The sequence below is a fragment of the Ambystoma mexicanum genome, chromosome 1p, assembly GCF_040938575.1.
Source record: "Ambystoma mexicanum isolate Mex_15411 chromosome 1p, UKY_AmexF1_1, whole genome shotgun sequence".
Classification (NCBI taxonomy): Eukaryota; Metazoa; Chordata; class Amphibia; order Caudata; family Ambystomatidae; genus Ambystoma; species Ambystoma mexicanum.
This window is the reverse complement of record NC_090921.1, coordinates 234,215,267-234,236,683: the sequence shown is the minus strand read 5'-3', so window position 1 is coordinate 234,236,683 and position 21,417 is coordinate 234,215,267. Positions and strand designations below refer to the sequence as shown.

Sequence of the window (21,417 nt, the reverse complement as noted above, 5' to 3'; positions counted from 1 at the left end):
GTTGACATGAGTGTAGCCAACACCGCCATAGAGAAGGAGTGGCACCCAGGGCCCAGAATTGAAGACATGATTGTCAGTCTGAACTGTGCCACAAAATTCTCAAAACTTGAAATCAATCAGGGGTACCACCAGCTCGAGCTGCACCTCGATTGCAGAGGGATAACGACATTCGCATCGCATGACGGCCTCGTTTGGTACAAAAGGCTACATTTTGGTATCTCCTCCGCCGCGGAGATCTTTGAAGGAACTATCAGGCACCTACTCCTCCCAGTCTGGAGAGCATTCAACTACTCAGACAGCATCCTGGTTTACATTACCATGCAAGAGGAGCATGCAAAGCTCTCCTGGAAGTTCGTGAAATACTGAGGACAGCAGGACTCATGTTGAACTATGAGAAACGCAACATCAGCAGAGACAAACTTAGGTTCTATGGACATATGTTCTCCGGGGAAGGGATGAAGCCCGACCCCGACAAGGTACGGGCGATCAACAAGCTCAATGAACCTATCAACATTGGGGAATTTAGATCTTTCCTGGGAATGGCAGGATACTGCGCCCACTATCTGGAAAGGTACACCATTACAGCCGAGCTGCTGCAGCGACTTCTGAGAAAGGACAAACCTTTTAGGTGGTCAGGAGATTGCTAGAGGGAAGTTGATGCAATCAAAAGGGAGCTGGCTAGCGCAAAACACCTAGCATACTTTAACCCAAGCTGGCACACCAAGCTCGTCATAGACGCCAGCCCGGTAGGCCTATGGGCCATCCTAGTGCAACGGGAGAAGCCAGACGCTCCAGCGAGATGCGTCGTAGCCTAATTAAGCAGTTATCCCCACAGAGTGCGCATACTCGCAGGCGGTGAATAAAAGCTTAGCAGCGGGGTGGGCATGCCAGTATTTCCAGCACTTTGCAGTAGGAAAAATGTTCATGCCCGTGACGGACCACCAGGCCCTTCCATCATTATTCGGGAAGCCAAGGACAGAATTAGCCCCCGAATAGAGAGGTGGGGTATCCGCCTCCAAGTGTATGACTACTGCATCGGTCACCGACCGGCAGGAGACAACAAGCCGGCCGACTACATCTCGAGGCCCCCGACAAATCATAGGGAGTCGCCACGAGGGAGAGATGCAGATTACCTGTGTTACTTCACGGAGCAGGCTCTACCACCCACACTCACCATTGAAGACATAGCAACACAGGCAGATCCGTCGACTAGGTGGGCTAGGATGCTCACAATTGCAAACAAATGGAAGGACTACAAAAGGCTGTCGCCCCAACGCGAACGAGTTAACAGAAAAGATCTAAATACATGGTAGAAGAGATGGTAAGGAGCTGCCTTCCATGTCAATGCACCGCCATGAGTCATCCGCCACTCCCCCTACAGACGACAAGCATCCCCAAAGAGGTGTGGAAAGCGGTCGCAATGGACTTCTATGGGCCACTCGAAGAGGGGGGCCACCTGCTGGTGATCATAGACGAATTCTCCAGGTTCCCCATCATTAAACAATCCCAGTCCACAGCCTTCACCCAACTGGTCGGTATCCTGGACGAAGTATTCAGCGAATGGGGCATCCCCACCACAGTAAAGACAGACAATGGATCGCTGTGTAACAGCCACGAATTCCAGAGATTCGCAAGACACCTAGGATTTAACCGCCAGCGGATAACACCGTGATGGCCGCAGGCCAACGGGATAGCACAGCGGTTCATGCAATCAATCAAAGGAACGATATAAAGGGCAGCCATCGAGGAGATACCAATCCAATAGGCCCACCGCTGCATGCTCCGCCACTACCGAAACACACCACATTCTGTGACCAGAGTGCCACCCGAGGACCTACCACATCAAGACACGTCTACCCAAGGGGGCCATCAAGACTCGGATGAGCCTGGAAGACCGAGCAACACTAGAAGACGAGATCAGAGAACGGGATGCTGCGGCAAAGGAAGCAGCCAAAGAAAGGACAGACCAGACCCAGGGAGCAAAGGAGAAAAACTTCGAAGAAGGAGAAGAAGTGCTAGTGAAACAATGCATGCAGAAGAGAAGGGACACACGGTTTGACAGAAATAAAAGGGACAATGATGACGGTCGCCATCGCACAGAAGGCCATCACAAGGAGTGTATCATTCTTTATAGACATTTCAAGCCAGAGGATAACATTGGGCAAGGGACAAACATACCCTGAGGAATGATCGAAGAGGCAGAGTGACATCCTCCAACCTCAGAGGGAGTAGGGAAGGATACCCAGCTTAGGGCCGCACCCAATGACTCATCAAGAGAGCATGCAGACTCATCGAAGAAGTGTAATTTGAATATAAGGAGATATGTGAGGGGGAGTTGTTACGAGGGAGAAGGAGGACTGCAAAGGGTTAAGTTAAGTGTGAGGCGGGAGGAGGAAGAGGAGAAGCCCACCAAGGGAAGTGAGAGCAATTAATTAAATAAATGGTGAAAGAAGCAGATGTGTCCTGTCGTCCTTCCGTCTCTCGTAAGGGACAAATCCTCTAACAGGGCCCAGGTTGGCGGGTCATGGAGGCAGAGCCTAGAGTGGGTGGAGTTACTCAATGAAGAACTTAACGGACAAATGCTTCATTTGTTTTGGCTATTGGGTGGCACTGAAAGCGCTACTTATAAAGCCTAAACTATTGTCATTAAAATAAGAGCGTTAACATGAGAACTTGAATAGGGACTTTAAATGCAGGTTTGTAATGCATTCAATGCAGGTTAACATATGAAGATGGATATATGTAGTTTGGCTGTATGTCCCACCCATTTAACGACCATTGCTAAGTGAAATCTATAGAATTTGCCCGCCATTCCCACCCATTTTCCCTCCAACCACACCGCTTTTCGCACTCTTTAGCTGATTTTCTACTATGTGGTGAATTTGTCAGCTATTTTCCTTCGAAAATGCCGGCTGTTATTTGTTCATGTTATTTAAAAGTAATTTGGCTTGATTGATGATTTTAAAAACATTCACAAAACCTTTTAAGTTATGTCACATATTTATATGCATTTTTTATTAAAAATAAAAAGCAGTGTAATAGTTACATTTCGTTCTGAAAAGGTCCATGGCCTGATTTGTTGGTGTTGGTTTAGTCTGCAGTCTACTAGTGAGGTCACTGTGATTTCATTGGGTCTGTAATAGATGATTTTTCTGCAAGGTAGCCATTTTCTTTAACCGAATCGTGGTGTAAGTAGCATAGCTGGTTGGCAAGCGCTGCTAATGCCCTCCATCTTCGGGTAAGCATGAAATGGTATACCTGTAAAAATGCTGTGAGCAGTGGCATTCGTATTTCATTACCGTTACTTCGTTTGCAGCGGTTTACCGATTCTATTCTGTTGCAAACAAAGTAACAGTAATTAAAAAAGAATTGAGCCTTCCTTTTAACAGATGTGCGGCCTGCGTACCGTGTGCTGTGCTGTGCAGGCAGGCAGCCACTGGATTCCTTTATCTCTCCGAGGCTGGGCATGGGAGCGGAGCACTCCTGCGCCTTCTGCTGCTCCTACCAGCCGCTGCATGGCTCATAAATATGTCTCCGACTACGAAGAGCACGAAACAGGTTGTGAATTTCAAGGTTGGACCTGCCCTATAACAAAACCTACTTCATCTGATTGAATTAATTTAGACATAAAAAAGTCTATTGTGTTTTGCTAATATTTTGGTGAAGATTTACAATCAGATTTAATCAATTAAATTGGTCTTTAATTCTTAGTGAGTTCATTATCTTTGCCAGGCTTTGGAAAAAGTATCAAAAGGGCTTCAGTAAAAGACCTTAAGAATGTTATGATATGATATGATATGATATAGCATTTATAACGCGCCTATACACAGGTGTTTACATAAGTGTTCCTATACTATAGAAGTAATTGAACAGCTTAACTGATTTGGGGGCTGAACTAGAAGCAAAATGTGCAAACCAATACATTGTCTGTCCATCAGAACCAGGAACTTTACCCTTATTTAAATCTTTAATGACTTTACGTATGTCTTCAATATGCAGGGGAGTATCTAGGGAACTTAAATCCATATTAGGGTTCGAATTTCTATTCATTTGCACAAAACAACATGTGACGTCAACTCACCTTTCTGTATGCTCTGATGCAAACAGTTTCTGATACTATTTATTGAAGATGTCTAATATATCCTTATCTGAGGAAATCATACGCCCAGAGTCATTCTTAATACCAGATATCCTAGACCATTCCTTTTAAATTTTTAGATACGAAGCAAGACCCCTTCTAGCTTTATTAGACGTTCGATATGTTTGGGATTTGTGTTTAAGTATAACACTGCAAGCTTGTTTGGATAATTAATTTGTAATATTAATACGTAAGGATAAAATATTTAAAAAAATACTATCATCAGGCTTTTCACTGTATTTTATTCAAGCTTATTTAGTTTACTAAATACAGTATATAACTCTTTCTTTTTTTCTTTTTGGCTAAATAGGAGAAAAATATGTTCTCTCAATGCTGCTTCATATGCATCCCAGTTGTTGACAGGAGAAGAGTCAGAGTCTCAGAGTCCTTAATAATTTCAAATAATTGCTGATGAAAGGTATCGAAAGAATCCTCAAATTTTCTGTAATTTACTCAAATGTTTTTAAATCTCCATCTAGTAGAGCCGTTTTCTGTGTTGTCAGTATCAAAAATGGTAATTACTGGAGCATGGTTCGATATAACAGCACTATCAATCGAAGATTCAACTATCATACTAGACTGAGACGTGGACATGCATAGAAAATCAATACAAGAATGGGTTTCATGTAGTGTAGAATGTAGCATATACTCAAGATCAGCAGACGCCAGGAGTCTACTAAACCAAGTGCTGAAATAAAACGTAAGAATTCCTTGTACATTTTATAACTCTTCACCTGACACTCGATTAAAAAGCTGTATACATTGGGATGGGCCTATGTGTAATTGTAATTAATTAAATGAAAATGGTCTGTGTGCTATCAGACTTTATTCTGCTATACCAATTCTCATGACATGTACAATGTTTAAGAGCACGCAAGCACCTTTTTCTCTCAGGATCCTTTCTTGTGGCAGGCAAAGTGAACAGTGGCCTGCTGGCACATGTGCTTTGTGGGAGCAGGGTGAGCTGTTCCCAGCCAGAGTTCAAAGACAAAGTTCTGAGCTAAGGCTGGTGAAGCTCTATTCCTGTTTTTATTCACTTATGTACTTATTTATTTTGATTTGCCTTTCCAGCAAATAGAAAGAAACAGAGAAACTGAGTGACACAGGCTCTGTTCAATACATGAAATTATATTGTGGTTCAGGTGGATCTCTTGCGCTCCAACCATACACTTTTGCTTTAGTAACAGAAATTATTATTTTACAAGTCCAACATCCTTATCCATAGATTCTTTCCAAGTCAATCAAAGAGTCAATTGACATAATGTATCTCAAAAATAAGTGGTTTTAATTCTTCATGTAAACACACAGCCGACACGTGTTTCGACCTCAGGTCGTTCTCAAGGCCCATATATGCTTCCTATATCTTTTAGATTTTAGTTCTCAATGCCCGGCGATTTCTTTTGAGCATTTATTTCAATCCTGTAGGAATGGTTGTATTGGGTCAGAAATTAGGTGAGTATTGTAAGTTCCCGTAATACAAAGGGCCCTTTGGAGTGTTTTTCAAGATTGGAGCCTGGGATTCAGCCCACTAAATGGTATTTCTTGAACTTTGGAGCTCATAACAATTATAAGATTACGGGAGGATTGAAATAAATGCTCAAAAGAAACCGCCGGGCATTGAGAACTAAAATCTAAAAGATATAGGAAGCATATATGAGCTGAGGTCGAAACACGTGTCGGCTGTGTGTTTGCATGAAGAATTAAAACCACTCATTTTTTAGATACATTATGTCAATTGACTCTTTGATTGACTTGGAAAGAATATATGGATAAGGAGGTTGGACTGGTAAAATATTAATTTTTGTTACTAAAGCAAAAGTGTATGGTTTGAGCGCAAGATATCCACCTGAACCACGATATATTTTCTGTTTACTGGAAACAAGTTTTGTGGGAAGCTTCAGGGCAGGATATAACTTGCTGCCAACCTTTTTATCTAGGACTCTTGAGCGGTAAATAGCGCGCGCAATTCAATAGCGATCCCACAATACTGTGAGCCTCTCTCTGTTCAATACATGTTGGCCATTTATATTTTATCAGAGGATTTGAAATAAAAGTGATTTCAGCTAGATGGCTGCAGGTAAAGCAGTGAGTAGGTTATTCGGGAGTGACTATTGTTAGTAGGATGTACCTAACAAAGTCTGAATGATGGAGGATAACAAATGGGACACAGCTAAACAGGTGCCTTGCTGTGTAAAATAATGGCTACAATCAGGTGATCATATCATGCATGTGCTTGTTCTTCTGTGTCTTTCAATCACCATACTTCAGTTGTAAAACCCAGAGGAGGTGTTGTAGGATCCCTTTAAAAAGTGACCTCCATCAACTTGAGTTGAGAAGGTATATGGTAAAGTGCATAAAGTGAAGACTGGAGTCAAATCCTGGCATCACCATTTAACCAAAGTGTGTGATCCTCGGGAAATCATTTACTCTCATTGTACCTTATCTGACAAAGAAGTGATTCAGTTAGCCTCTTACTAGCCTTTAGTGTGGTATTGTAAGACTCACACCATGGCTTCTGGATAGTGAACACATTTTCTTTGTTAAAAATGCTCACCATACAAAAAATGTTACTGGCTTCCAAACGTGTGTGTCGGCCTGAGGATCTTAGTTACAGTTATTGATAGTTCAGCTACTAAAAATTGAGTCAATTAAAAATTAGGTGATTTTATATGGGGCAGAGGTTTCTAAAGTTTCCTCCTAGAAACTGCTCCCCCAGAACCTTTTTTATGATCAAATACAACTCTTAATTAAAGCATTTAACTAAAAGGAGCAATGAGTCCCTGTCCAGCACCTTCATGCTTAGTTGGAAAAAGCCCTTTCTTCAACGTGTTCGAAAAAGTGCTTTAAAAGAAGCAGGCACTGCTGAGATTCGAACTCAGGATCTCCTGTTTACTAGACAGGCGCTTTAAACATCTAAGCCACAGCGCCACATGCGCAACTCTTTGTACGTAGTGTTTCAACTCACCTCCGTCCATTTCAGATACAGCGCCAAAGGAAGAGTTGCTGTACAAGTAAGCTGGAAGTATATCACGGAATTCTTTTTGAAAAAACAAAAACGATATTGACCGAAAGCTCTGCACTTTCGTAATGTGAGTACAGAGGAACACAGCTGTCTAAAAAACATTGAAGAAGTTCATTCAGGAAAGTTATTTTTGGAGCCGCTGCCTTCGCCATGTCCCTCTTAGTGAGGCTGCTTACTCCAGTGTCTGCATAAGAACCTGTACATCTCAGCATCCTCTTGTGCTGGTCGCGCGGCATTGGCTGTCTTTTCTCTGGAGCTGTCTCTTCTCTGTGTCTTTGTGGCTCCCTCTCATCATGGGCCCTCTTATTTCAGTAACAGAAGCAGGCGCCCTGATGCCTTATATGAGCATGTTGGCCTGTCACTCACTCGTCCGGATGGGCTGGTTTTGATTCATGAAAACTTGTGACAGTCAGAAAACAAAAGTAGCCATTGAAGGCCCAAAGCAAAACATTCAAGTGTAAGACGATCCTTCGATTGTTGCATTACAATGATTTTTTTATATTTGGATTTGTACATATCTCATAGGGTTGAAGTGCAATATAGAAAAAAAACAGACCCGTAGTCGGCAGGATTCGAACCTGCGCGGGGAAACCCCAATAGATTTCTAGTCTATCGCCTTAACCGCTCGGCCACGACTACCTGTCCGTGATCTCCTGAATGTCCATATGACAGTGTGTGCAAGGTCAGACCATTTTGAACAGTTGGGCATTGAGTTAGGCACTTCACACAGTCATGATATTATCAACATTACTATGATTCACTCATGGTTTTCATCAACGATGGAGACATTCTAGCATTGTCAGACAATGTTACAGGAGCACATTCTCAGGGCGATCACTGTTACCCATACCAAGGTCACTCCTTCTTTTCCCGGAATCTGGTCAAGAGACTTGCCCTTGACAGGGAATGGGAAATCTGCTCCTGCTGTATATGTACACGACTAATGCTGTTGATATGGCCACCCACAATGAAGGTGGATTAGCACACACAAGACGGAGACAGAAGTAGAGTTGGATGGCTGCCTGCTCGTGCTCTAATGTTACACACATATCGTTCTTTATCTTGCTGACAGTTTTGACCTGTTAGTGAGGTTGTGATACAGAGGCTGAGTTGGTGGCAGATTTAAGGCAAAGGGCCCTGTGGTCAAAAAAGAACATAGGGTCCTGTTACGAGGGAGTTGGAGGACCTCAAAGGGTTAAATTAAGTCTGAGGCCGGAGGAGGAAGAGGAGGAGCCCGCCAAGGGAAGTGAGAGCAATTAATGAAATAAATGGTGAAAGAAGCAGACGTGTCATGTCATCCTTCCGTCGCTCCTAAGGGACAAATCCTTCTAACAATTGGCGGCCAGGATAAAGCGAGTCACTAACCTCGTTCTCGCAAGTCACAAACCTCGTTCTCCTTGAACCAGCACTACACTGTCCTTTCTGTGTGAGCTTCACGTACCACACTGCCACCCGGTGTCCTTTGGTCCGCAGGGCTGGCCTTGCAGCCTCCAGCCCTCCCTGCGGCACCCACGACGGAGGAAAGAGAACCGAGAAGAGAAGCAGCGCCGTCCGCTGTACCCTCATGGTGAGCGAGTTCACACGCATGCAGGAGATCACGCAGCATAACTTTGGGAAGCTGGCAGCATTAGCAACACAATGACAAGCCCCGCCCCCTCAGGCCCAAGCAACAGCGACAAGCCCCGCCCCCAGAAACAAGCAAGGCCGGGGAGAAAAGAAAAAAAAACAATACAACAGGGACACTGGCACCTGTAGCAGCACGCTGCCCCCAGAGCAGCCATTAATATTTTTTTAAAAAGACGAACTGGCAGGGCTGCCAGTCCTAGCACCGATAACTGAGGGACAAGACCCCATCAACACTAGGCACCTGTAAGGGGAAAGGAAACAAATGAAAACTAGTCATACACTGTTGTATGGCTCACAAGGCATGTTGTGAGTAAACACCCACCCCAGCTATGACAACCACGCCTGGTCCTGCGCTGGGGTCCTACTCCACTCTGTCCAGGCTCCCTGGGCACAACTAAGTCCCAAATGGAACACAGCCAGAAGGTGCCCATCCTACGGGCTTGAGACGCAAAGAACATGGTGGACCAAGCAGATGGACAAGACGCACCCATGCGCACCGCAAGCAGCTTAGCATTCCTATGGAAACCAGCACCATTCAGCCTCTTATCACAAGCAGAAAGAGGGCCCAGATAGACAATATGGGTCGATGACTTTGCCGGTTTCATCAAGGCAGTGGGGGAAGAAAAGTCTCCAGTACTCAAAGACATTTTCACGAAACTGGCTGGGCAGAGATAAACGGCATCATCAAGGCCATGCCGCCAGGAGACAGAAACACGTACAAGACACTTGTCACCGCATTGGACAGGAAGCTCATTATACATTTGAACAGGTACTATGAGCGATATGTGTTCAACCATTGCTGTCGGGCCTCCCACAAAACGGTGGAGGAGTTTGTAACGGCACTCCGACAGAAACTCGTCCACTGCCAATTTTCTGCTTTCTCGGATGAAGACGTGATCCGACTCCATGTCATAGAAGGTTGTCTGTCATCCGTACTCCGGAAACAACTCCTGAAAAAACCCCTATCGATTAACGAGGTGGTAGATATGGCGAGGATGCATGAGAGAGAGGAAATACAGGCCTCTGCCATTGAGACGCCAAAAAAGAAAATGGACTGAGAAGTGACGGTTGTGGCATTCACCGGAGGCAGAGAAGGGGAGAGAAACACCACAGGCCACCAGACTCTGCCGAAAACGCAGCAGAGAGAGGCATAAACCCAACCGAGAACAGGAACACGGCTCTAGCGGTAGTGTTATCGTTTTGGCTAACTGTTCCAATACACAGGGCCATGCCCGGCGATGACTCAGAGGTGTTCCAGATGTGACAGAGAAGATCACTTCCAGATAGTGTGCCGGTAAGGGAGACCGTTCTCGCCGACGTGCCAGCCACAGGCGACACGACTGAGCTGGAGGATGCCATACAGACCAGCTCAACTGTTCCCACAGTGCAGACAGTGCAAGTCCTACCTGCAACCATCGAGGCGGATGATAAGGTCAATGGTACACAGCGGAGAATACAGTGAAGCCTCCGTGAATGAGACATTATTTCAACTGGAATACTATGAAGAAACACATGGCCACCCCGAGGATCAATATACCAACTGGGACGAGTTCTCCTCCTAGACCCAGAAGTCCCAAACGAGTTTGTGAACTTCATCCAGGGAACACATAAAGGCAGTGATGCTCCGAAGGTGAGGCTAACGATGGACACAGTCATGCACACATTCCTCATCGATACCGGAGTGACCGTCAACATCATGGGGGAAGAAGATTTTAGACTTACAGGGAACTCGTAAAAGTTGTTGCAGTCCAAAGCAAGAATCTTTCAATGGGGAGCCAGCATACCACCACAGTCAATCAGACAATTTGAGAAATCATTCTTATTCAAAGGGAAAAGGATCAACGCCATCATCCTTGTGCTGCGCTGCCCTGTCCAAGGTAAATGTCTCCTCAGCTACCGTACCGCAGAAGCGCTTGGCCTGATCGACATCCACTTCAACGAACGAGACATGGTGATGTGCACAGGCAGCCAGCCAAGCCGTGGGTCAATCTGCCACCTAGCGGGGTGCCCGCTCACCAAGGAACAGATCAAAGGAATGTTTCACAAACTGTTTCAAAGGCTGGGCAAACTGAAAGGAACAGTGATCATCCTCCACATCAACAGCCAGATCAAGCCCGTCCCACAACACCCGCGCAGAGTGGGCTTCCATTTACAAGCGGCCGTGTCGCAGGAACTGCAGCAGGTCCTGGACAATGACATCATTGAAGGAGCGACAGGGGCCACCCCGTGGATCTCACCACTGGTAGTGGTGCCAAAGGAGGGCAAAAAAACTACGCCTCTATGTTGACATGAGTGTAGCCAACACCGCCATAGAGAAGGAGTGGCACCCAGGGCCCAGAATTGAAGACATGATTGTCAGTCTGAACTGTGCCACAAAATTCTCAAAACTTGAAATCAATCAGGGGTACCACCAGCTCGAGCTGCACCTCGATTGCAGAGGGATAACGACATTCGCATCGCATGACGGCCTCGTTTGGTACAAAAGGCTACATTTTGGTATCTCCTCCGCCGCGGAGATCTTTGAAGGAACTATCAGGCACCTACTCCTTCCAGTCTGGAGAGCATTCAACTACTCAGACAGCATCCTGGTTTACATTACCATGCAAGAGGAGCATGCAAAGCTCTCCTGGAAGTTCGTGAAATACTGAGGACAGCAGGACTCATGTTGAACTATGAGAAACGCAACATCAGAAGAGACAAACTTAGGTTCTATGGACATATGTTCTCCGGGGAAGGGATGAAGCCCGACCCCGACAAGGTACGGGCGATCAACAAGCTCAATGAACCTATCAACATTGGGGAATTTAGATCTTTCCTGGGAATGGCAGGATACTGCGCCCACTATCTGGAAAGGTACACCATTACAGCCGAGCTGCTGCAGCGACTTCTGAGAAAGGACAAACCTTTTAGGTGGTCAGGAGATTGCTAGAGGGAAGTTGATGCAATCAAAAGGGAGCTGGCTAGCGCAAAACACCTAGCATACTTTAACCCAAGCTGGCACACCAAGCTCGTCATAGACGCCAGCCCGGTAGGCCTATGGGCCATCCTAGTGCAACGGGAGAAGCCAGACGCTCCAGCGAGATGCGTCGTAGCCTAATTAAGCAGTTATCCCCACGGAGTGCGCATACTCGCAGGCGGTGAATAAAAGCTTAGCAGCGGGGTGGGCATGCCAGTATTTCCAGCACTTTGCAGTAGGAAAAATGTTCATGCCCGTGACGGACCACCAGGCCCTTCCATCATTATTCGGGAAGCCAAGGACAGAATTAGCCCCCGAATAGAGAGGTGGGGTATCCGCCTCCAAGTGTATGACTACTGCATCGGTCACCGACCGGCAGGAGACAACAAGCCGGCCGACTACATCTCGAGGCCCCCGACAAATCATAGGGAGTCGCCACGAGGGAGAGATGCAGATTACCTGTGTTACTTCACGGAGCAGGCTCTACCACCCACACTCACCATTGAAGACATAGCAACACAGGCAGATCCGTCGACTAGGTGGGCTAGGATGCTCACAATTGCAAACAAATGGAAGGACTACAAAAGGCTGTCGCCCCAACGCGAACGAGTTAACAGAAAAGATCTAAATACATGGTAGAAGAGATGGTAAGGAGCTGCCTTCCATGTCAATGCACCGCCATGAGTCATCCGCCACTCCCCCTACAGACGACAAGCATCCCCAAAGAGGTGTGGAAAGCGGTCGCAATGGACTTCTATGGGCCACTCGAAGAGGGGGGCCACCTGCTGGTGATCATAGACGAATTCTCCAGGTTCCCCATCATTAAACAATCCCAGTCCACAGCCTTCACCCAACTGGTCGGTATCCTGGACGAAGTATTCAGCGAATGGGGCATCCCCACCACAGTAAAGACAGACAATGGATCGCTGTGTAACAGCCACGAATTCCAGAGATTCGCAAGACACCTAGGATTTAACCGCCAGCGGATAACACCCTGATGGCCGCAGGCCAACGGGATAGCACAGCGGTTCATGCAATCAATCAAAGGAACGATATAAAGGGCAGCCATCGAGGAGATACCAATCCAATAGGCCCACCGATGCATGCTCCGCCACTACCGAAACACACCACATTCTGTGACCAGAGTGCCACCCGAGGACCTACCACATCAAGACACGTCTACCCAAGGGGGCCATCAAGACTCGGATGAGCCTGGAAGACCGAGCAACACTAGAAGACGAGATCAGAGAACGGGATGTTGCGGCAAAGGAAGCAGCCAAAGAAAGGACAGACCAGACCCAGGGAGCAAAGGAGAAAAACTTCGAAGAAGGAGAAGAAGTGCTAGTGAAACAATGCATGCAGAAGAGAAGGGACACACGGTTTGACAGAAATAAAAGGGACAATGATGACGGTCGCCATCGCACAGAAGGCCATCACAAGGAGTGTATCATTCTTTATAGACATTTCAAGCCAGAGGATAACATTGGGCAAGGGACAAACATACCCTGAGGAATGATCGAAGAGGCAGAGTGACATCCTCCAACCTCAGAGGGAGTAGGGAAGGATACCCAGCTTAGGGCCGCACCCAATGACTCATCAAGAGAGCATGCAGACTCATCGAAGAAGTGTAATTTGAATATAAGGAGATATGTGAGGGGGAGTTGTTACGAGGGAGAAGGAGGACTGCAAAGGGTTAAGTTAAGTGTGAGGCGGGAGGAGGAAGAGGAGAAGCCCACCAAGGGAAGTGAGAGCAATTAATTAAATAAATGGTGAAAGAAGCAGATGTGTCCTGTCGTCCTTCCGTCTCTCGTAAGGGACAAATCCTCTAACAGGGCCCAGGTTGGCGGGTCATGGAGGCAGAGCCTAGAGTGGGTGGAGTTACTCAATGAAGAACTTAACGGACCAATGCTTCATTTGTTTTGGCTATTGGGTGGCACTGAAAGCGCTACTTATAAAGCCTAAACTATTGTCATTAAAATAAGAGCGTTAACATGAGAACTTGAATAGGGACTTTGAATGCAGGTTTGTAATGCATTCAATGCAGGTTAACATATGAAGATGGATATATGTAGTTTGGCTGTATGTCCCACCCATTTAACGACCATTGCTAAGTGAAATCTATAGAATTTGCCCGCCATTCCCACCCATTTTCCCTCCAACCACACCGCTTTTCGCACTCTTTAGCTGATTTTCTACTATGTGGTGAATTTGTCAGCTATTCGAAAATGCCGGCTGTTATTTGTTCATGTTATTTAAAAGTAATTTGGCTTGATTGATGATTTTAAAAACATTTACAAAACCTTTTAAGTTATGTCACATATTTATATGCATTTTTTATTAAAAATAAAAAGCAGTGTAATAGTTACATTTCGTTCTGAAAAGGTCCATGGCCTGATTTGTTGGTGTTGGTTTAGTCTGCAGTCTACTAGTGAAGTCACTGTGATTTCATTGGGTCTGTAATAGATGATTTTTCTGCAAGGTAGCCATTTTCTTTAACCGAATCGTGGTGTAAGTAGCATAGCTGGTTGGCAAGCGCTGCTAATGCCCTCCATCTTCGGGTAAGCATGAAATGGTATACCTGTAAAAATGCGGTGAGCAGTGGCATTCGTATTTCATTACCGTTACTTCGTTTGCAGCGGTTTACCGATTCTATTCTGTTGCAAACAAAGTAACAGTAATTAAAAAAAGAATTGAGCCTTCCTTTTAACAGATGTGCGGCCTGCGTACCGTGTGCTGTGCTGTGCAGGCAGGCAGCCACTGGATTCCTTTATCTCTCCGAGGCTGGGCATGGGAGCGGAGCACTCCTGCGCCTTCTGCTGCTCCTACCAGCCGCTGCATGGCTCATAAATATGTCTCCGACTACGAAGAGCACGAAACAGGTTGTGAATTTCAAGGTTGGACCTGCCCTATAACAAAACCTACTTCATCTGATTGAATTAATTTAGACATAAAAAAGTCTATTGTGTTTTGCTAATATTTTGGTGAAGATTTACAATCAGATTTAATCAATTAAATTGGTCTTTAATTCTTAGTGAGTTCATTATCTTTGCCAGGCTTTGGAAAAAGTATCAAAAGGGCTTCAGTAAAAGACCTTAAGAATGTTATGATATGATATGATATGATATAGCATTTATAACGCGCCTATACACAGGTGTTTCACATAAGTGTTCCTATGCTATAGAAGTAATTGAACAGCTTAACTGATTTTGGGGCTGAACTAGAAGCAAAATGTGCAAACCAATACATTGTCTGTCCATCAGAACCAGGAACTTTACCCTTATTTAAATCTTTAATGACTTTACGTATGTCTTCAATATGCAGGGGAGTATCTAGGGAACTTAAATCCATATGAGGGTTCGAATTTCTATTCATTTGCACAAAACAACATGTGACGTCAACTCACCTTTCTGTATGCTCTGATGCAAACAGTTTCTGATACTATTTATTGAAGATGTCTAATATATCCTTATCTGAGGAAATCATACGCCCAGAGTCATTCTTAATACCAGATATCCTAGACCATTCCTTTTAAATTTTTAGATACGAAGCAAGACCCCTTCTAGCTTTATTAGACGTTCGATATGTTTGGGATTTGTGTTTAAGTATAACACTGCAAGCTTGTTTGGATAATTAATTTGTAATATTAATACGTAAGGATAAAATATTTAAAAAAATACTATCATCAGGCTTTTCACTGTATTTTATTCAAGCTTATTTAGTTTACTAAATACAGTATATAACTCTTTCTTTTTTTCTTTTTGGCTAAATAGGAGAAAAATATGTTCTCTCAATGCTGCTTCATATGCATCCCAGTTATTGACAGGAGAAGAGTCAGAGTCTCAGAGTCCTTAATAATTTCAAATAATTGCTGATGAAAGGTATCGAAAGAATCCTCAAATTTTCTGTAATTTACTCAAATGTTTTTAAATCTCCATCTAGTAGAGCCGTTTTCTGTGTTGTCAGTATCAAAAATGGTAATTACTGGAGCATGGTTCGATATAACAGCACTATCAATCGAAGATTCAACTATCATACTAGACTGAGACGTGGACATGCATAGAAAATCAATACAAGAATGGGTTTCATGTAGTGTAGAATGTAGCATATACTCAAGATCAGCAGACGCCAGGAGTCTACTAAACCAAGTGCTGAAATAAAACGTAAGAATTCCTTGTACATTTTATAACTCTTCACCTGACACTCGATTAAAAAGCTGTATACATTGGGATGGGCCTATGTGTAATTGTAATTAATTAAATGAAAATGGTCTGTGTGCTATCAGACTTTATTCTGCTATACCAATTCTCATGACATGTACAATGTTTAAGAGCACGCAAGCACCTTTTTCTCTCAGGATCCTTTCTTGTGGCAGGCAAAGTGAACAGTGGCCTGCTGGCACATGTGCTTTGTGGGAGCAGGGTGAGCTGTTCCCAGCCAGAGTTCAAAGACAAAGTTCTGAGCTAAGGCTGGTGAAGCTCTATTCCTGTTTTTATTCACTTATGTACTTATTTATTTTGATTTGCCTTTCCAGCAAATAGAAAGAAACAGAGAAACTGAGTGACACAGGCTCTGTTCAATACATGAAATTATATTGTGGTTCAGGTGGATCTCTTGCGCTCCAACCATAGACTTTTGCTTTAGTAACAGAAATTATTATTTTACAAGTCCAACATCCTTATCCATAGATTCTTTCCAAGTCAATCAAAGAGTCAATTGACATAATGTATCTCAAAAATGAGTGGTTTTAATTCTTCATGTAAACACACAGCCGACACGTGTTTCGACCTCAGGTCGTTCTCAAGGCCCATATATGCTTCCTATATCTTTTAGATTTTAGTTCTCAATGCCCGGCGATTTCTTTTGAGCATTTATTTCAATCCTGTAGGAATGGTTGTATTGGGTCAGAAATTAGGTGAGTATTGTAAGTTCCCGTAATACAAAGGGCCCTTTGGAGTGTTTTTCAAGATTGGAGCCTGGGATTCAGCCCACTAAATGGTATTTCTTGAACTTCGGAGCTCATAACAATTATAAGATTACGGGAGGATTGAAATAAATGCTCAAAAGAAACCGCCGGGCATTGAGAACTAAAATCTAAAAGATATAGGAAGCATATATGAGCTGAGGTCGAAACACGTGTCGGCTGTGTGTTTGCATGAAGAATTAAAACCACTCATTTTTTAGATACATTATGTCAATTGACTCTTTGATTGACTTGGAAAGAATATATGGATAAGGAGGTTGGACTTGTAAAATAATAATTTTTGTTACTAAAGCAAAAGTGTATGGTTTGAGCGCAAGATATCCACCTGAACCACGATATATTTTCTGTTTACTGGAAACAAGTTTTGTGGGAAGCTTCAGGGCAGGATATAACTTGCTGCCAACCTTTTTATCTAGGACTCTTGAGCGGTAAATAGCGCGCGCAATTCAATAGCGATCCCACAATACTGTGAGCCTCTCTCTGTTCAATACATGTTGGCCATTTATATTTTATCAGAGGATTTGAAATAAAAGTGATTTCAGCTAGATGGCTGCAGGTAAAGCAGTGAGTAGGTTATTCGGGAGTGACTATTGTTAGTAGGATGTACCTAACAAAGTCTGAATGATGGAGGATAACAAATGGGACACAGCTAAACAGGTGCCTTGCTGTGTAAAATAATGGCTACAATCAGGTGATCATAGCATGCATGTGCTTGTTCTTCTGTGTCTTTCAATCACCATACTTCAGTTGTAAAACCCAGAGGAGGTGTTGTAGGATCCCTTTAAAAAGTGACCTCCATCAACTTGAGTTGGGAAGGTATATGGTAAAGTGCATAAAGTGAAGACTGGAGTCAAATCCTGGCATCACCATTTAACCAAAGTGTGTGATCCTCGGGAAATCATTTACTCTCATTGTACCTTATCTGACAAAGAAGTGATTCAGTTAGCCTCTTACTAGCCTTTAGTGTGGTATTGTAAGACTCACACCATGGCTTCTGGATAGTGAACACATTTTCTTTGTTAAAAATGCTCACCATACAAAAAATGTTACTGGCTTCCAAACGTGTGTGTCGGCCTGAGGATCTTAGTTACAGTTATTGATAGTTCAGCTACTAAAAATTGAGTCAATTAAAAATTAGGTGATTTTATATGGGGCAGAGGTTTCTAAAGTTTCCTCCTAGAAACTGCTCCCCCAGAACCTTTTTTATGATCAAATACAACTCTTAATTAAAGCATTTAACTAAAAGGAGCAATGAGTCCCTGTCCAGCACCTTCATGCTTAGTTGGAAAAAGCCCTTTCTTCAACGTGTTCGAAAAAGTGCTTTAAAAGAAGCAGGCACTGCTGAGATTCGAACTCAGGATCTCCTGTTTACTAGACAGGCGCTTTAACCATCTAAGCCACAGCGCCACATGCGCAACTCTTTGTACGTAGTGTTTCAACTCACCTCCGTCCATTTCAGATACAGCGCCAAAGGAAGAGTTGCTGTACAAGTAAGCTGGAAGTATATCACGGAATTCTTTTTGAAAAAACAAAAACGATATTGACCGAAAGCTCTTCACTTTCGTAATGTGAGTACAGAGGAACACAGCTGTCTAAAAAACATTGAAGAAGTTCATTCAGGAAAGTTATTTTTGGAGCCGCTGTCTTCGCCATGTCCCTCTTAGTGAGGCTGCTTACTCCAGTGTCTGCATAAGAACCTGTACATCTCAGCATCCTCTTGTGCTGGTCGCGCGGCATTGGCTGTCTTTTCTCTGGAGCTGTGTCTTTGTAGCTCCCTCTCATCATGGGCCCTCTTATTTCAGTAACAGAAGCAGGCGCCCTGATGCCTTATATGAGCATGTTGGCCTGTCACACTCGTCCGGATGGGCTGGTTTTGATTCATGAAAAGTTGTGACAGAAAACAAAAGTAGCCATTGAAGGCCCAAAGCAAAACATTCAAGTGTAAGACGATCCTTCGATTGTTGCATTACAATGATTTTTTTATATTTGGATTTGTACATATTTCATAGGGTTGAAGTGCAATATAGAAAAAAAACAGACCCGTAGTCGGCAGGATTCGAACCTGCGCAGGGAAACCCCAATAGATTTCTAGTCTATCGCCTTAACCGCTCGGCCACGACTACTTGTCTGTGATCTCCTGAATGTCCATATGACAGTGTGTGCAAGGTCAGACCATTTTGAACAGTTGGGCATTGAGTTAGGCACTTCACACAGTCATGATATTATCAACATAACTATGATTCACTCATGGTTTTCATCAACGATGGAGACATTCTAGCATTGTCAGACAATGTTACAGGAGCACATTCTCAGGGCGATCACTGTTACCCATACCAAGGTCACTCCTTTTCCCGGAATCTGGTCAAGAGACTTGCCCTTGACAGGGAATGGGAAATCTGCTCCTGCTGTATATGTACACGACTAATGCTGTTGATATGGCCACCCACAATGAAGGTGGATTAGCACACACAAGACGGAGACAGAAGTAGAGTTGGATGGCTGCCTGCTCGTGCTCTAATGTTACACACATATCGTTCTTTATCTTGCTGACAGTTTTGACCTGTTAGTGAGGTTGTGATACAGAGGCTGAGTTGGTGGCAGATTTAAGGCAAAGGGCCCTGTGGTCAAAAAAGAACATAGGGTCCTGTTACGAGGGAGTTGGAGGACCTCAAAGGGTTAAATTAAGTCTGAGGCCGGAGGAGGAAGAGGAGGAGCCCGCCAAGGGAAGTGAGAGCAATTAATGAAATAAATGGTGAAAGAAGCAGACGTGTCATGTCATCCTTCCGTCGCTCCTAAGGGACAAATCCTTCTAACAATTGGCGGCCAGGATAAAGCGAGTCACTAACCTCGTTCTCGCAAGTCACAAACCTCGTTCTCCTTGAACCTGCTCCTGAACCTCGATTCCAACACTCCCTGTGTTCTCATTCTGCTCGATCTCTCCTCTGCCTTTGACACTGTCAACCATTCCATCCTGCTCAACCGTCTCCGTGATAACCTGGGTATCACTGGTCAGGCTCTGGCATGGCTGACCTCTTTCCTTTCCGGTCGACCCTCCCAGGTCCAAATGGGCTCCTTCCTCTCCGACATCTTTTTCTCCACCTGTGGTGTCCCCCAGGGATCCAACCTCTCTCCCTGGCTTTTCAACCAGTATCTGGCACTCCTTGCCCACCGCATCGCCGCTCTCTGCCCCCACTTCCAGTGCTATGCGGACGATACCCAGCTCATTTTCAGGCTACCCTCGGCCTCCTCCTCTTCTTCCCTCATCTCCGACTGTCTGTCTGCTATCCAGGAATGGTGTGCCGCCAATGACCTCTGCCTTAATGCCAGTAAGACTGAGATTCTACTCATCGGCACACCCACTCCCTCCTTCCCTGCAGCTCTCTGGCCGGCCTCCCTTGGCCCCCTTCCTGCCCCTACCTGCAAGGCTAAAAACCTTGGGGTCATCTTCGAATCCACACTCTCCTTCTCTCCTCATATATCTGACGTCTCTAAGAAGTCACACTACCAGCTGCACCTCCTCAGAGGTATTCTTCCCTTCCTCTCCTTCCCCCAGAAGCTCACTGTCTCCCGAGCCCTGGTTCTCTCAAGGCTGGATTACTGTAACAGCCTCTATCTTAATCTGCCTGCCTCCACTCTCCGCCCTCTGCAACTTATCCAGAACAGAACTGCGAGACTTGTCCTTGGCCTCAAGCCCAGGGACCGTATCTCTCCAGGACTGAAATCTCTTCACTGGCTCCCAGTGGCTGCGAGGATTAAGTTCAAAACCCTCTGCATTGTCCACAAGGCCTTCTGGGGCCTGGGGCCTAAATACCTTCAACTCTCTCTTCCTAAATATCTTCCTTCACGAGCCCTTCGCTCATCCGTCTCCAACTCCCTCATGGTCAGCCGCTTCTCGAAGCAACGAGCTGGGGGTAGATCTCTCTCCGCAGCAGGGGCCTCCCTCTGGAACAGCCTTCCTGCCTCCCTGAAACTTGAGGAGAACCATCTCCGGTTCCGGAAGCACCTCAAAACCTTCCTCTTCGCTTCTGCCTTCTCTCTCCCTCTCCCCTGCTAAACCTGCTTAACTCCCCACTGAAATTCTGCACTATACCTGCATCTTGGCCACTCTCAGCGACCTCGGTCCAGGGCCCAGCCACTCTCCACTTGCACTGCCTCCCTGGCTCCCCCTGCACTGTGGGACTGTCACTGTATCCCTACAGCCCCCTTTCTAGCACTTGCTCTGCACTTACCTCGCACTTGCCACCAGCTGGCCCTTTTATTTATTATTTATTATTTTATTACGCTACTTACCGTGTACTGCACTTTCCCCCCCACCTCCTCCCCCTGCACTTTCTCCTTTTCCCCTTACCTCTGCACTTGCCCGATCTGAATGACACCTGGCCTAGTAGGATCGTTTGTCTGTCTTCCCCTTGTTTCCCTCCCTCCCTGCCTCGTCGCGCCTTGAAACACTTGTGTATAGGCGCGTTACAAATACCATATCATATCATATCATACACTGTCCTTTCTGTGTGAGCTTCACGTACCACACCGCCACCCGGTGTCCTTTGGTCCGCAGGGCTGGCCTTGCAGCCTCCAGCCCTCCCTGCGGCACCCACGACGGAGGAAAGAGAACCGAGAAGAGAAGCAGCGCCGTCCGCAGTACCCCCATGGTGAGCGAGTTCACACGCATGCAGGAGATCACGCAGCATAACTTT

The 21,417-nt window shown here is 45.1% G+C and overlaps 1 non-coding gene across 1 annotated transcript; it reads right to left on the bottom strand.

Moving 5' to 3' along the window:
• Positions 1-7,717: 7,717 nt before the first annotated feature.
• On the bottom strand, positions 7,718-7,799 carry TRNAS-AGA (transfer RNA serine (anticodon AGA)). The gene has a single exon. It is a non-coding gene; the product is annotated as a tRNA-Ser (tRNA).
• Between the last annotated feature and the right edge of the window lie 13,618 nt (positions 7,800-21,417).